The 17,828-nt window shown below is 40.2% G+C and overlaps 2 protein-coding genes across 19 annotated transcripts in view; both read left to right on the top strand.

Annotated features, from left to right (window-relative positions):
- The window catches only part of LOC309379024 (guanine nucleotide-binding protein G(t) subunit alpha-3), a 657,481-nt gene that overhangs the window by 409,440 nt on the left and 230,213 nt on the right, over positions 1 to 17,828 (top strand). The gene's annotated exons all lie outside the window — the stretch shown is intronic.
- Positions 1 to 17,828, top strand: part of MAGI2 (membrane associated guanylate kinase, WW and PDZ domain containing 2) — a 598,965-nt gene that overhangs the window by 1,709 nt on the left and 579,428 nt on the right. The window lies entirely within an intron of this gene.

Raw genomic sequence — 17,828 nt, forward strand, 5'->3', positions numbered from 1 at the left:
TGGATCCAGGGCAGACTTCAGCCTCGGCACCGAGACTCCCCTCCTCGCCACACACCCCTTTTCAGCCCGAGTAGAAGGCAGGTATTCCAGGGCATCTTCTCCTGGCAAGGGGAGCGGTGGCACCAACGCGTGCCATGGAAGGAAGAGGGAGGGAGGAAGGAAGGAAGGAAGGAAGGAGGGAAGGAGGGGGAGAAGTGTGGCTAAACATTATGACAGCTCTGCAATAACGAGGCTTCCCTGGAAAGCATCCCCGGTGACTAACCCTCCCGGGGAGTCGTAGTAGCCGCGCCGGGGACCAGCCTGCGCTAAGGCGCCGCAACGTGCCAAGGCGAGCGTGCCAATCGCTTGGGAGGACGATTGTTATTATTCCGAGTGTGGAGTTTCAGCCAATAGGAGGGCGGGGCGAAAGCCGGGGCGGGACTTAGCTCATCAGCTGGGTTTCCCCCAAGATCTGCACAAGGCGCGGGGCGTGTTCCCCTGAAGGCGCTGGCTGGGCTGCTGCGTGCCAAGTCCTTGACCACCACAAGCTTCTCACCTCTACGAAAATCAGCCGAGGGGTTTCTTGGGTCGAAAACAAGTCCTCTGACATGCTAAAATAGTGTTCCTGTTTTTTATTTTTTATTTTGTTTAAAGACAGCAGTTTAAACTTAGGGGAAATTGGGGTAACCAGAACAGGCTTGAAGGTGCTTCGTTTTTATTTTTAGTGTTGTCATTGATTGGTAGCTTCAAAGGAGGTGGAGGTTGCAATGCAAGATTGCAAGAGAAGGTTTGCAGGGAATGCCTTTCCTGCTCATCAAGGAGCATTTAAGCAGCCCAACATATGAAAGCTTTATTGGAAAGCTAGCTAAAATCCATTGGTTTAGTGTCAATGCTGCAATTATGGGGGAGGGATAGGAAATCTGTGGCCTTCCTTGCATTCCCATCATCTCTGACTGTGGCTGTGCTCATCAGGGCTCATGGGATTTAGAGTCCAGCAACACCCGAAGCGCCATAGGTTGCCATCCCTTTTCTAGAGTTGTACTGCTATGCTTCGCATTTGAAGGTAGGGTGGTTTGTCAAGGAAGCTAAATCCATGTTAAGAAATACTTAGCGTTGACACAGAAAAGGGTAGGTAAGGTGTGGAGTCTTCCCTCTCCATTCCAAAATAAATAAATATCAAATATGTAGCGGAAAGCTGCCCTCAAATCTTGGAGTCCTAAATTAATTAAAAACAGATATCAACAACAGAAGTTATTTACAGTGCATTGAAATAAATATGATAACCCATGAATTAGGTAAACAACTGCTGAATGAGGAAGACTGGCCACTTCCAGACTCCCACTATTTTGTAAGTGGCACTAAATAACATTAAGGGAGATTCAGATTGTGCTAGTAGAATGGATTTGGTGTTCTTGTGCAACAAGCCTGCTCTCCTCCCTCCCATCCCAACTTCTTGCACTAAGGAACGTGATGGAGAAATGCACTGGAAAGTGTGAGATAACAGTTGTTTGGTATGATGGTGTATGCCTTCCCTGCAAACAAATAAGAATGAATGTTAAATAAAACAGGTCCCCTGGAAGCAACAGTTACATTATACATGTAAACTGGTTTATGCAATATTTAATTGTTATGGCTTTATCTTTGGAACCCTCGTAATTGTAGCTTAGCGATGTTGTTATGAATTCTCTTAAGAGATCCCCAGGACTTGTTAAAGAATAATTCCTAAGGTCCACAGAGAAAACTCTCGTGGGTTAAACTGCTTTGAATTTGCAGTGTGGTCATGTTCTCAGAAATACACTGGTAGGACAAGTAATGCTAATCTGTCAAAAGCAATATTCCACTACTACCAATTTGGAATGATAAACAGAATATTAATGGCAAAGTGTAACAGATGGCTTTCCTTCTCCGGCTTAATGTCCAGTGGCAAAGTTTAGGTATTCTCTTTGGCTAATTACTTTCAATGATTTTTGTGTTTTTGCATGCCTCAGATGATGGATCTGATCCAAAGTTTGAATCAGGCACTTGCAATTTTACTGCTTTGTCTCATCTACTAAAGTCATACTGCTAAAACGACCATGTTTTGATTTTTGTGCAGCAAACTGTCATTTGGGTACTTTGTACAGTCCAGAAGGTATGGAGGCATGGAAAACTGTGCATTGAGTGCTGAGGGCTCAACTCTCTGGAACTGAGATTAGACAGGCACCCTCCTTGCTGAACTTCACATGCACGACTTTCCTGTTCCAGCAGGCATTTTTAGATAGTGTTTGGTTTTATTATAGATATTATAATTTTCCATGGATAGTTTTTTATGTGCACTACTTAGAAATACAAATAATTAAGCAGTATATAAATGTCGCAGGAAAAAAATAATTTATATGGAAAGAAAGGGAAACAAAGTTGAAAAAGTTTTATTTTGTTAAACAAAGTTGATAAGAGCTTGAGATCCCATTACTGCTGTCCTGCACTTTGATTGTTACTGACCTCAGTGGGATTTACATGTATGTGACTACATAGCCAAACTCATCTTTTTAGATATCTCCTACCGATTGAAAACGCAGATAATATTATTGACAAATAGGCTAAAACTGATTTTAGCTGCCATTCCTTTTTACCTACATGCAAAATTATAGAATTATTTTTTAAGATAACTTGCAGTTTTGTCCATAGTTGGAAATGCAATATGATTATATCAGAATCTTATGCCTGTATATGCCTCAATTTATTCCTTACAGTAACTGGTGCTGTTCTTCAATGTCCTTCAGCTGGCAGCTCCTCCAAAGGGAGTAAGATACATGACTCGGCTTCCTTACAGGGGGGAAAAACAAGTCTAGTTGATATACACATTATCCTGGTTCACCCCCATTGCTCACCGTTAAATTTTATCTGTTTTGGAATTGAAGTCCTTCTTAGGGTAGCAATACATTCCTATCTGTAATATTTAAAACATATGTAGGCCATTGACATTTTATGGGGTTTATTTACACCATGTGCAAATCACATAAAATTGAGAATTTGGGCACCACTTTCTATGCAAACTACATTCATAAGACAGTTTCAGTGCAAATGCTCTTAGATTAGGGAACAGCTGGAAACTCCTCTGCAGGGAATTGAATGACTTAGCTTAGCCTTCTTATAGAAGGAATCCTTGTCCAGTTTATATATGGCCAAATGGATCTTAAAAACGCAATCCAATTTAGTTTCTACCCTCCTCCTTATTTGAAGTACAGAGGCCCTATATTAAAAGTTTGCTCCCAGTGAATTGTTTTCTCCAGTGTACAGAACAAAGAGTCATAGTCAATGAATGATGTCTGTTTTTGTAACTTTGTTCTTGTTCTGTTCTAAAACATGTCAGATCAAGGTTAATTAAGTCATTATCATATTTTTTGCATACATTTATCAGTGAACCCCTCTATAAAATGTTTCACTGCAGACAGTTAATTAAAACATCATGACCTTGACTGGGGCCATGTGGCCGTTTTGGCATTTCTCTCTTGGAATTAAGTGCTGTCAAGAGTAAAAGCACAGTGTGAGATGCGTAGGTAGGGCATTGACCCTCCTACTATGGTGGTTAAAAGTCTTTGAGCACATATTTTTCTTGAACATTATTACAAATCAGTTGTCAGGTTCCCTACAGAAACAAAATTACTGAATGTTTAATTTTGTTTTACAGTAACTTGTTGAACTCTTTTAGCACAGACAATTAAAATGATACATTTTTAATGATTTGCAGATCTGCTTCACTACATTCAGTTGCCTAAACAGTAAAAAAATGTTTCTCTGATGTTTTAGCGGCTTACAAAATTGACCTTTGGCCTCTAGCATATTTAGATTAGAAGAGCCAGCCTGTCAGATCTCTTCCCTTACAACACTCTAGGACTGAGCCTCCTTACTTGGAAGCAAGCCATATGGATTTCCGCAGTGCTTATTTCCAAGAATTTCATCCTAAGTAAGCAAGCAGGTGTTCTTAATGGGTAGTGTGTTAACTAGGCTGGATTGCTTGAATTATGTGAAGTTGTTTACTCAGCAGGCATCTTGGTTTTGAAGGCAAGAGGTTAGCCTTGGCCTTTTGGGAGCTATAGATTGAAACCCACTACTGACTAAATGAGTGATCTTAAGTAGCTGTTTGAGTGCAGTTATGAGCTATGCAAAGTTAGTTATTGCATCTTCCCATGCTTGCTTTGGAGTTTGTAATTGTTCTTGGATATTTAGCAAGTTTATAGCCTGCATTTAGAGCCTGGCATGCTCTGGTCCATGGGGTCACGAAGAGTCGGACATGACTAAACGACTAAACAACAACAAGCCTGCATTGCAGAAGGTTGTCTTTGCCAGATAATTCTGAGAGTTAATATGTGTTGCTGTACCTACACATTGCATAGTATGCATTGGCATAGCTATAGCCTTACCCTTTGCAAGGCAAGTAGATTCTGCCAGGTTGCCTGTTGATTTTAGTCTTGTTTTAACAGACTGTGGTTACAAATCAGGTGTGTCTCCACTGTCCTGGATGGCTCCATGACAGCCTAAATTAGAGTTGCCATACACCCGGGAATTCCTGGACATGGCCTCTTTTGGGGGTCCTACATGCCCATCTAGGGGGAATTCTACATTTTAAAGCAAATGTCCTGGATTTTGTTGTTATTTTTTAAATTGGTTGTGGGCTTCTCTGGTTCAGGTTGTGGTTTGGCGGTGGCGGAGCTATCAGGCGATTGTGCTAAAAAAGCTCAACAACTCTTTATATCCAGACCTCTTGAAATATGGCAACCCTAAAGTGCATTTTGGGAAGTGTACTTAGAAGCAGTATGACTTGAAAAACCACAGTTATATCTAGAAATATGCTTAACAGGGAGACCTTGCATCTCTGTTTATGACGATGATTCTACTGTAGCTCACACTTCTACCATCAGTTTCTCACTTCTGCTCCATTGGAACCTTTTACAAGCTAGCTGTGTGTCAGAGTCTTCTTTTTAGATGTGTTAGCTGTGTTTGTGGATTTTATATAGTTGAAATAGGTAGCAGCATAGCAAGTACTACTATGCTACTTTAGAGATTTGGAGCAAGTGTGTATTATTTTTTGCATTTGTCAGCGACTCATTTTACCTGATTTAGGTAAACGAAATCATAAAGCAATAAAAATAGGTTAACTTATTTGATACATTGATGGTGGGACCAGAATGTTCCTTGTTCCTGGGGAGGCTATGTACATAAGTGCTAGTCTGTGTAACCATTCTATCTGTTGGCAAATATTGAGTTCTTGGCCTACAAAAAAGGACTTAAATATCAACTATTATATCAGACTAATATAGATAAATAGATAGATAGCATTGAATAAAAAGTCTGTGCCTTCACTGAAAATTAGGTAAAGCAGCCCAACATAATATGTTGAATATTGTGGTCAATTTTAATACAACAATGCAGTGGTGGACCTAAAAAAGATGTTTCTGTCTTAAATGACATAGGTACAGGAACATAGGATGCTGTCTTATAGGGAGCCTGACTGGGAAGTCTTGGTATTTTCTGCAGTTCAGAAAGGACTCTTGCTGAGTCTCAGCCCTACATGAACCTGGGACCTTAAACACAAAGTAACTGCTCAGCCACTGAGTTATAACAATTCTCCAAGAATTTACTTTCTTACTGTAATTGTATATTTCATATGCACAGTAGTTTCCTTCTATGACATATAGCCCCCCCCACACACACACACACTGGTGAAGTATATGCCTTGTCTTTTGATTTATAGATTTTATATGCCCCACTCCAGAGTTTTGACATTCCCATGAAAGCCCAATTTCCTAAATATGCAGTGGCTTTGGCTGTTGACTGAAATTTACCTATTCCTATTGCATATGTACCACTGCTTTGATATTGCCCTGAATGGGAAGCCCATGTTCAGTAGGAACTCTATTTGACATCAGAGTTTTTCTGATGCTGTGACTGAGCTGATCTTTTCCTTCTCAGAGATTGATGTTGTGAAACATCAGAAACCAGCATCCATATCTAGATAATTCATTTTTCCTTGACACATAGCATTCATTGACTTGAGGATTTAGTATTATTGTTCAGCAGGAGCTAAATCAGGGGTCAGCAAAGTTTTTCAGCAGGGGGCCGGTCTGCTGTCCCTCAGACCTTGTCGGGGGCCGGACTATATTTTGAAAAAAAAAATACTAACGAATTCCTATGCCCCACAAATAACCCAGAGATGCATTTTAAATAAAAGGACACATTCTACTCATGTAAAAATATGCTGATTCCTGGACCATCCATGGGCCGGATTTAGAAGGCGATTGGGCTGGATCCAGCCCTTGGCCCTTAGTTTACCTACCCACGAGCTAAATGAATTTGGATTTTAAATCTGTGGCTTCTTGTTATGAGTAATTTTACTTGAGGTTATTGTAGGTTTAGGTAGTCTCTTGATGTAACTTTTAAGTGTCAATTTCTTAGCCACGCCTTCTAAAAGTCTCATGATCATCAACCATTTTGAAGAACAAACAATGGACAGAAAACAATCTAAATCTTCTTTTAAACAAAACATATGTTAGAATCCCAGCACTTTAGTGACTTTGGCCTAGCTTCCAAAGCCAAACCATACGGAGAAGACTACTAAAAAACCCCTCAGATTATCTATTGTTAAATCTCTAGGAAAGGGAGTTATCCACAGCTGTTCTGCATACCTCTTCACACAGACAGGTACAGATATGTCACCAAGTGCAGAATCTATGCCAAGTACATAACCTACATTTATGCAGTTATAACCTAATATTTTAGCATGTGTAGATCAGCCTTCCATCATGCATGGCGTTAATCCATTATGCAGATGAATCTTTAAACTAGTATAACTAGCTAACTATGCTTTTGGAGAACAATGAATCATCACAGTAATTTAGGGGGGGGGCTCACTATTGTAAAAACAAAATTTGCAGAGGGACACAGAAGGAAGTATACAGAGAGGTAAGCGGGTGTCAGAGCTGCTCTATAGGCCGCTTTAGGAGAAAAAGCAGGAGGTATGTGAGAGAGTCTGCTCCAAGGAACACATCAAAGCACAGATCCAAAAAGACAATATTTGAGTAGGAAAATCCCAGTCCATACAAGAAGCATTTTAAAAGTCATTCATGCCCAGTGGCTGACAACATACCTAATCAACAGCAATAACAATTTAAAAATAAGAACAATTGCAAATGACAATAAGTCCTTCATTAAAAACACCAATCCATACAATATTGCAGGGATGTCCAACTCCCAAGAGACTGTGATCTATTCCCGCTCTAAAAACACTGGCAGTGATCTACCATTGGGGAGGAATAGTCAAGGCTGTTGAGCTTCTTCTGGAGAGGCTTCAGAAAAGTTGTTGAGCTTTTCCATTATTTATTTATTTATTTATTTATTTATTTACCTACTTACTTATTTTTGGATCGATCTCTCAGGATCACGAGATTGACCAGGAACGCCCTGCAATGATAGATTGGACATCCCTGCAATATTGTATTAAACAGTAAAAATAAACTAATTAATTAGAAACAGAATTAGAAAGAGTGGTAGGCCAAATAAGGGCTCACTACAATTAACTTACACACACTGGATGTCAGCCACAATTCTCATTTCTTCCCCCTCACAGCTCTTGCCAGCTTCTCATATCTCAGTTCATTTTCCATTTCTCACCAGGGAGGTAATAACTTCTACTTCTCGTTTAAACTCTCACAACCATTTATTGCGTGGATATTGTTCAATCTCTTTACATCAAACATCCCTTCTTCCAGGATTGTCATCTAGACAGCAGGGTTTTTTGAGGCTCTGCGGTGGTGCTGGTAGGACAAGGCTGGTGAAAACGCTCATCCCCTTGATGCTGGTCTCTCTAACATGCCTTTGCTTTACTGCCAAGAAGATGTTTCAAACTGCTGTGCTGATGTAGGGCAGTGGCAAATAGAGCTAAAAGTCTGTGTTTCTAGCCTGGTGGGGAAATTGACAGACTAACAGCTTGAGCATCTTCATAGTACAGAGATTTTCAGTTGCTTAGGGCCACACCAGACAGGACAAAGAGACATGAGGTGGAGCACTCTCTCTCTTTGTAACATGCCATGCATATAATGCATGATGTGACATCATTACCATTTGTACCTCCTTGCACCAAGTTTACAAAATTGAGATGGAGTAAGTGGGTGAGACATCACATTGTGTGTTGCTTTTCTAAAATGTTAATGAAGAGAGGGTAAAGAGACACAGTGTTCCCTTTCTTCAGGACTGTCTTAAAGCCAGATGCTCTTATGAGCATGTGCAGTTTTATGTGTTTTTGGTGCCTGTTAAAAGCATTTCTTTTCACCAGGCTTTCCCAGATTAATTTTTGTTCATTATGAACACTGCTGGTTACCTGAAATGTGTGAAATCATTATAGTGTGATTTATATTGATTTTGTGTTACGTGTTTTTTCTTTTTTTGCACACCACATTTTAAATGTTAAGCTTTGCAAGCATGTGAATTAATAATACTTTAGTTGCAAGTGGGAAGTTGTAAGCCATTATCCGTTGAATTATCTTGTAGCGCCAGCCTACTTTGTAGTGCCTAGCATTCTTGCCAAGAGTGCAATAAAGGCAATGACTGATTTGCATGGGGGTTACGTTCCTGACCCCCATATGCATTGGCTCAGCATGCATAAAGCTTCTCTGCCCTGCTCCACCCCATTATGCCCCCGCCTTGCCCCCTTTCCCAGCCACTTCTGGGTCACCGCAATGTGCACAATCGTCGTTGCACATCAATTGGCTGTATGAAAAACGGTTGTTGCCTCTACTAGGGTGACCTTGGTCTGATTCAGAGAGGTAGTTCTTAGGCAAGAGTGCATACTGAGGGTCACTCTAAAGAAAGATCAATTAATGCCTTAATTAAGGTTAATTACTAAGGAATCTTGAACATTCACTCTTTTTTCATAAACTAGTTAAAACACATTAGGAGATGAATAATTTCTAGTAAAAAGACAATAATGTAGATAATGCAGCACTGCAGTTGGTCCACCCATGGTTTAGACTTCATTTTCTGATATTTGCTCTTTTTAAGCAAGTGAACATATAGGCATTTGGTGATAATTTTGGTACAAAAATAGTGGAATTGAATGAGCTGTCACATATATGAAAACTTTTTTCAAATAAAATATTGTGGTTGTACAAACAATGCACACACAATAATAGGTCTTCTTTAAATTTGTTGACTGTGCATGCACGCATTGCTGTGAACCCGGAAGTGGCAGGAAAAGGGGATGTGGTGGGCTTATACATACTATGCTGTCACACGTGATGAGCCAGAACTAGGGCTGGGAGATATATCGTCCAAAACCAGTTTAAAGTTCACATCGTGATAATTGTTTCATAATATTTGAGCTGGCAATATACTGCAAATCACAAAGTGTGTAACTCACCAGCTAAACACTGCAATGTTATCAGCAGCTAAACATTGCAATCTACCACAATGTCTGAAATAAGGATGTAACTATACAGAAATGAACAGGACAATGTCCTGACAACTGCTACCACTTAGGGGTCTAAAAAGGATAAATGACAAGATTATCAATCATCACACCCTCAGTTTCATCAGCAAACAAAAAAAGTGGCGGCAGTAATAGCAGAAGCCTAAAAGGCCTCGTGGCGGCAATGGGAGTTGGCAGCAGTAGCGTGGCGGTGGCGGACTGCGAGGCTTCGTGGCAGTAGTGGAACAGCAGTAGCCTGCAAGGCCTCATGGCAGCAACGAGAAGTGGCAGCAGTAACGGTGGTGGCATGCAAGGCCTCATGGCAGTGACAGGAAGTGGCAGCAGAAGCTGTGGTGGCCTGCGAGTCCTCGTGGCCGAGGCCTGTAGGGACTCGTGGCAGTGACAGGAGGTGACAGCAGTATTGGTAGCCTGCAGTACCTCGTGACAGCACAAGCAGCGGGGCTTGCAAAGCCTTGCTGTGGTGGCGAGAAGTAGTGGTGGCCTGCAAGTCCTCCTAACAGTAGTGGGAAGCAGTGGCAGCCTGCCTCAGTGAGGCCTTGCAGGCCATATCTGCTTCTGCCACCGTCTCCTGCCACTACCGCAAGGCCTCACAGATGGCCGTTGCTTCTGCCGCCACCACCCACTGCCATGGCAAGGCTTCGCAGGCTGCTCATTATTGTGCCACTGCTGCCAGGCTGCCACTGCTTCTCCCCCCTGCCTTTGTTGATTCTGCCACCACTAGGCTATTGCCGTGTCTGCCGCCCAGCAGGCCTGCTGGCAGCCTGGCAGTCTAAGGTTATTTGTATTGACTCATAATCGTACTTTGGATTTTCCTGAATATCACCATTTGTTAGCCAATCCCAAAATCATTGGGATGCATTTTGGCTTGCCTGCTGGTGAAAGTAACCATGAGGTGATTCATAATATCATCCTTTATCAGTTTTAGACCCTTAAGTAGTAGCAGTTGCATTGTAGTAGCATTGTCCTGTTTGCCTCTGCATAGTTCCTTCCTTATTTCAGATATTGTGATAAATTGATATATTGTGATGTTTAGCTAGTGATATATCGCAATATTGAAAATGAGTTATCGCCCTGCCCTACCCAGAACATAACCCCCGTGCAAATCCAGAGTTGCCCGTACAGCTTTTGTCATATTTTGAAGATACCTCTCTTTATCCTGGCCTTTGACACTTGAGTATATTCCATGATTCACTCTAGTTGTGATTCTAATTTGTTCTATTTTTTTTTTAAAAAAAATATTTTTATTCATTTTCACCAACATAGACAATAACAGGAACATACAAAACAAAAACAACAACAACAAAACAACACAAACTAACACTAATGTGACTTCCCCAAACCTCCCCTTCACTGCATCCTTAATTTTAAAGTGTTAATTCTTAGCAAACCTTTGATCAATTTCAAAACTCTTTTTCCTTAAGTTTTCTCATATTTCAAATTTAACCGCTATAATTCTGTATCTCATACCTTTTGACATTTTAACATTCCAAAATTTTACAACAATTCTTAAGATAGATTTTAAACTTCCTCCAGTCCTCTTCCACCGTCTCTCTCCTCTGGTCACGGATCCTGCCGGTCATCTCAGCCAGTCCCATAAATTCTGTCACCTTGATTTGCCATTCTTCCAGAGTAGGTAGTTCTTGAGTCTTCCAATACTTTGCCAGTAGAATTCTTGCCGCTGTGGTTGCATACATGAAGAATGTTCTGTCTTCCCTTGGTACCGTTTGGCCGACCATGCCCAAGAGAAAAGCCTCCGGTTTCTTAACAAATGTCCACTTAAGGATTTTCTTAATTTCATTATAGATCATCTCCCAGTAGGCCTTAATCTTTGGGCAGGTCCACCAAAGGTGGTAAAAGGTTCCTTCACATTCATTACATTTCCAGCAATTATTATTGGGCAAATGATATATCTTTGCTAGCCTGGTTGGGGTCATGTACCACCTATAGATCATTTTCATTATGTTCTCTTTTAAGGCACTACATGCCGTAAACTTAATGTCTGTGTTCCATAACCTTTCCCAGTCTGCAAACATAATCTCATGACCAATGTCTTGTGCCCATTTAATCATCGCTGATTTTACTGTTTCATCCTGTGTGTTCCATTTCAGCAACAAATTATACATTCTAGACAGAATCTTAGTATTGGGCTCCAATAATTCTGTTTCTAACTTTGACCTCTCCTTCTGAAATCCTACTTTCCTGTCTTGCTTGAACGTCTCATTAATCTGCTGATAATGTAGCCAGTCTCGGACTTTAGGTTTCAATTTCTCCATACTCTGTAATTTAATCTTTTCACCATCATATTCTATGATTTCACCATATTTTGGCCAGTCTGGATCCATATTGAGTTTTTTTACCGCCTTGGCTTCCAGGGGTGACAACCACCTGGGGGTTTTGTTCTCCAACAAATCTTTATATCGGTTCCATACATTAAACAATGCTTTTCTGACAATGTGGTTTTTGAAACCTCTGTGCACCTTTACCTTGTCATACCATAAATATGCATGCCAGCCGAAATTATTATCATATCCTTCTAAATCTAAGATGTCTGTATTCTCAAGAAGTAGCCATTGTTTCAGCCAGCAAAAAGCTGCTGCTTCATAATAAAGTCTTAAGTCCGGCAGGGCAAAGCCCCCTCTATCCTTTGCATCTGTTAAGATTTCGAATTTTATTCTGGGCTTTTTGCCCTGCCAGACAAAATTAGATACATCTTTCTGCCACCTCTTGAAACAGTCCATCTTATCCAAAATTTGCAGTGTCTGGAATAAAAACAACAATCTCGGCAATACGTTCATCTTAATAACAGCAATTCGGCCTAACAAGGAAAGTTTCAACCTAGACCATGTGTCGAAATCTTTCTTAACTTCCAACCAACATTTCTCATAGTTATCTTTAAATAGATTCGCATTTTTAGATGTTAAATTCACCCCCAGATATTTAACTTTTTTTGTTATTTCCAAACCGGTTTCCCTTTGAAAATTCTCTTTTTCCCCCAGCGTCAGATTTTTCCCCAACACCTTTGTCTTTTGCTTATTTAATTTAAAACCTGCCACTTGACCAAATTCTTCAATAAGTTCTAAAATTCTTTTTGTGCTGGCTTCAGGTTGTTGCAAAGTCAGAACTAGATCATCTGCAAATGCCCTCAACTTATAATGCTTTGTTCCCAATCTTATTCCTTCTACCTGCTGGTCCCTTCTGATCATATTCAACAGTACCTCCAGGGCTGATATAAACAATAGAGGGGACAATGGGCATCCCTGTCGTGTCCCTTTTTCTATTGGGATTTCGTCCATAACCATACCATTCACAATTAGTTTAGCTCTTTGTTCAGAATATATAGCACCTATACCATTTTCAAAGTTTTGGCCTACCCCCATCCCTTGGAGATTCCTCTTCATAAAACTCCAACAAATGTTGTCAAAGGCTTTCTCCGCATCCACAAAAATCAAAACTGCTTTTCTATTAATGTCAGACTCCAACAGTTCCAAAATGTCTATAATATTCCTCACATTGTCTGACATATGTCTCCCAGGGAGAAAGCCTGTTTGGTCTTTATGGATCTCCTCTTGTAACACTTTTTTGAATCTTTTTGCTAAAATGTCTGCAAAGATTTTGTAATCCACATTTAAAAGTGATATAGGGCGGTAGTTCTTAACTTGATGTTTCTCAGTTTCTGTCTTCGGTATAAGTGAGATGAATGCTTCTTTCCACGATTCGGGAGCCTTTTTCCCCTCCAAAATTTGGTTACAAACTTCTTTCAATGGTTGTATCAGCCATTCCTTCAGTGCCTTATAATATCTCGCAGTCAGCCCATCTGGTCCTGGTGATTTCCCCAATTGCATATTTTGGATGGCACCCTCTATTTCTTGGTCTGTGATTTTCTCATTTAAAATCCTCTTATTCTTTTCCGGAATCTTTGATAGGCCATACTTTTTGATGAAGTCTTCAATCTCTTGTTCTTTCTTTGGCCCTTGAGCATATAACTTCTTGAAAAAACTTTGAAAACAATTACTGATCTCATTTGGCTTATTAAGATGTTTACCTTCCACTTCGAGCGATGTCACCGTATTCAGTTTTTGTCTTTTTTTCAATTGCCATGACAGGAGTTTCCCACATTTGTCTGCTGATTCAAAAGTTTTTTGCCTCATTTGTTTTATTTTCCATTCTATCTCCTCGTTCACCAATTCCATATATTGAGTCTGATAATACTTTATTTCCCTTAAAATCTCTTTGGAATTAGGTTTAGACCTCAGTTTCTTTTCTCCTTCCTCCATTTGTTTCCAAATTTTTTCTTTCCTCGCATTCTGTTGTTTCCTCTTTATTGAATTTTGCTGAATCAGGAAACCTCGCATCACGGCCTTACTTGCGTCCCATATTATTCTTCTTTCGACATCTGATCTTAAGTTTATCTCGAAGTAGTCTTTCAATGTCTTTTGGGCCTTTTTATAGATTGTTTCATCTTTAAACAGGGTGTCATTCATTCTCCATCTGAAGGTTCCAGCTGTTGTCAGTTTCATTTCCATCTTTACTGCATTGTGATCTGAACAGGTTTTTGGGCAAATTTCTATTTTCTTAACCCTTGGTGCCAGATTACTAGAGATCCAAATTTGGTCAATCCTGGTCCAGGTCATGTTTGCTTCAGAGAAGAAGGTCCCCTCTCTTTCCAGAGGGTTCCTTGTTCTCCAGATATCAATCAAGTCCATGGTATCAGTCAGCTCAAAAAAAGTCTTCGGCAGTCTTCCATTCTTTGAAATTACTTGCCTTTGTGCTTTATCCATGTTCGTGGAGACTACTCCATTCAAGTCGCCCATCAATATTATTTTTAAGTCCAAAAAGTCCATTAAGGTCTCATGCAACTTCTTGAAGAACTCGGCCTTGCCCTCATTGGGTGCATAAACTCCTACAATCAAAATTCTTTCTCCATGAATTTGAGTTTCCACTGCCAGGAATCTTCCTTGTTCGTCTTTAAAGATCAATTTGGGTTCCAATTTTTCTTTAACATAAATCACCACACCTCTTTTCTTAACTTTATCCGAAGAAATAAATTCCAATCCTAATCTTTTATTTATCAGAAGTTTCCTATTTATCCTGGCAATATGGGTTTCTTGCAAACATATTATATCCAAATTTTCTTTTTTTAAGATGTGGAACACCTGTCTCCTTTTTCGAGGGTGGTTCAAACCATTGCAGTTCCAGCTCACAAGTTGCAGAGACATTTTTGTTATTGGGCTGCTTTCCCACCGACTGCTCCCAGTTCTTGTTCCTCTTCTGTAGGTGTAGGGGTTAATCCAAATGAAAGGTTTGCTATATCCGGTATTTCTCTCTCACTTACAGTTCCTTTCTCAAAATCCTCTAAATTTCTCTCCAAAAATTGCTCTTTGTCTTGAATTGTTTTGATCTTGATTTTCTTCCCTTTGAAGTCGAAAGACAATCCTTGTGGGTACTCCCACCTAAATGGGATATTATGTTTTTTCAGCAAATCCGCTAAGGTCTTAAATTGGGACCTCACCTCTAAGAAGTACTTAGGGATATCCTTGAAGATCTGTATTCGGGAATTCTTAACAATCAAGGCCTTCTGGTAATGTAAATTCAATATTTTATCTCTTTCTTCCTTAGATCTTAGGCTGATTAAACAATCCCTTGGTTTTTTACCTTGTTTTCTGCCAATCCGGAAGGCTGAAGTAATTACAAATTAATCTTCTTCCCCTTCTAATTCATCAGTCCAAAATTCTTGAAACTTGTCTGTAAGAAATTCTCCCAGGTTGCCTTCTTCCTCCTCCGGTACTGATCTCAATTTCAGATTTTTATTTTTCCTCTCTAATTCCATAAAGGCCAAAGCTGTGTCATGTTCATGAACTTTCTTTGCAATGGGTACAAATTTTCCCCTAGTGTCCGATTCTAATTTGTTCTAAATTGTTTATAATGTTATAGTTTACATTATTGTGAACCCATCTGGGAACTTGTGGTGAAGGACAGGTAATAAATTTGATGATGGTGGTAATAATAATTGTCAGGGAACTGCCATCAGAGCTAGAGGTGGAGGGAAGGCTCCAGAGGGATGCCGGAGAGGGTTCCAGTAGGGAGAGAGGCAGCCCATCTGCTGGGGAAGGAAATCAGCGTAACACCAGTGGAGAAGGGGGGCAGATGGGGGAATCGGAGAGGAGGCTCCAGGACTCTTCACCGGAGACCAGCGGGGAGAGCACAGGTCCTCCACTGCCCACACCATCCCTGCGCAGAAGACTTCCGCGCAGGGAGAGTAGGAGGAGACTTGGCGTCAAAGAACTTCTTTGCTGGAAGAAGTTCAAGAATGCCCACTCACGGATTCTGCCAGCGACTGAGACAGCCACGAAATGAAGGGCTGTCCAGACAGAAAGGGTTCAACCAGGTAACCTAGCCAGGAGTGGCGGCAATTTACCCATGAGCAACCCCTAGAACCATTACAATAATGTACGCAGCGAATGTATGGACACTGTGGCTGTTGTGTGGAGATGTTAGTAACTCCTATTGAGTCTTTTTAAAAGTTTTTTTGGCATATTTACAAACAAACAAACAAACAATAAGGTACACACACTTAGCCACAAAATAAACCAGAAGAAAAAGTAAGGAGTAAGAAGAAAAAGTAAGAAGAAAAAGTAAGGAGAAAAGGAGTATACAATACCACACCACCAGCTCTCGTCATCTTTGAATCATATAAATTCTTTTTTACATTGCATATCATTTATCACTGTAATTACTTATTTTATGGTATTATAATATAACACCAGGTCATCCTTACAGACTTAGTCTAAACATTTTGGCATGTTATCTTTAGAGCAGTGTTTGTTCATGTAATCTTCGAACCATAGCCATTGTGCCCTTAATTCCTGTTGAGTCTTTTAGACAAAACAAGTGGTATATAATTGGCAAGACTGTTTTGGAAGAGCAAGCCTGATTCCAGCACATGGCTCTTCATTTCCTCTTACATAGTGGTACAGTTGTGGAGAGTTAAATTCTGCACTTTGGAAGGCCATTGCAGTAGGAATACTGTATTCCTCCAGCTGCCTGAAAGTAGGTGATCTGAACTATTCTGAAAGGAGCATACAGGCATGCATTATTCCTTCTACGTCTGTCTTCCAAATTCTTCCACCCTACAGACCGTTCTAAAGTTTTTCCCAACAAATATTATCTAAAATATGTGTGGCATCCCGTCTCAGTAGTTCTGCATAGTTGCATCAGTGATAAGGATGAGTTGAGCTAACATATTAAGAGAAGCTTGACCTGCTTTGCTTGTCTGGCAGTTACACTCCCACTGCTAGAACTTTACAAGGTCATGATATGCAATAGTTTAGAGATCTGCTGGAATATTCAGTTCCCCTAAGTTCCTACTTTCAATGCTCAGACTTGAGACCAAGTTGCACATGATGCAAAACTGTGCCAAAGCCATTTTATTGTATTAAAAGTAGATGTTGGGGCCACTAACTTGGATCAGGGTTATGGCACTGATTAAACACTTATTATGAGGGGGATTAAACACTTCCCCAGCTAAAACACCCCCATAAACTACGATTAGCATCAAGGTGAGGAAGGAAAGACTGATACACACAGAGTTTGGTAACAAGCATAACAAACAAACAATCCTCAAAAAATGAGATCAACATAGCATATCAGCCTGTGCCTCCATACACTTAATTTTCTTCGTCAAAACAAATATATTTGGATATTCTTGGTACCTGGTCTTAGAAGCATTCTTATTATTTCTGCATCAGAACCATTGGCCTTTCCGAAGCCTGCAGCGTGATAAAAAAGGAATGAAAGGTGGAACCATGCTAGAGTCAGCAAGATATTTGGTTTAGTTTTCTCCCTTGTTCAACCCCAGAGACACATAACACGTCTTTACTTCCCTAATGTTGTGCTGTGCTGACTTGTATTTTATTGGCCTTACGAACTGGCTTTTAACCTTGTATGTAATTTTATAGGTAAGGCCAGGCCTTTTTTTCAGCAGGAACTCACCGGAACTCAACTTGTCATTCCTCAACTTTTCTGAGAGCAGGCTTCCTAAAAAATATTAATTGCCTACTGCTTACTTAAATCCTAGCATTGAGCTCCACCCCCCCCCCTGACCTTATATCCATACTTCAAAACTTTCATGAAAAGCTTGGTTGGCATAAGGTTTTCACATAAATCTGCCAAGTATTTACTCTGAACATTGTGTGAATGAATCATACGCTCATTAATTGTGACATATAGCTTAATACAACGTAAAGGCAGTTTGCAGTCCAAGAAAACATCTTACTAAAAGTGTGTTATTGCAGCTCCCAGATAGTCATCTATTTAAGTGTACATTTTAAAAATAATATGTGATTTGAAAAATGATTTTCACCCAGCTTTTCTGTACCAAATATGTCAG

This window comes from Podarcis melisellensis (genome assembly GCF_964234715.1).
Source record: "Podarcis melisellensis genome assembly, chromosome: 10".
Taxonomy (NCBI): domain Eukaryota; kingdom Metazoa; phylum Chordata; class Lepidosauria; order Squamata; family Lacertidae; genus Podarcis; species Podarcis melisellensis.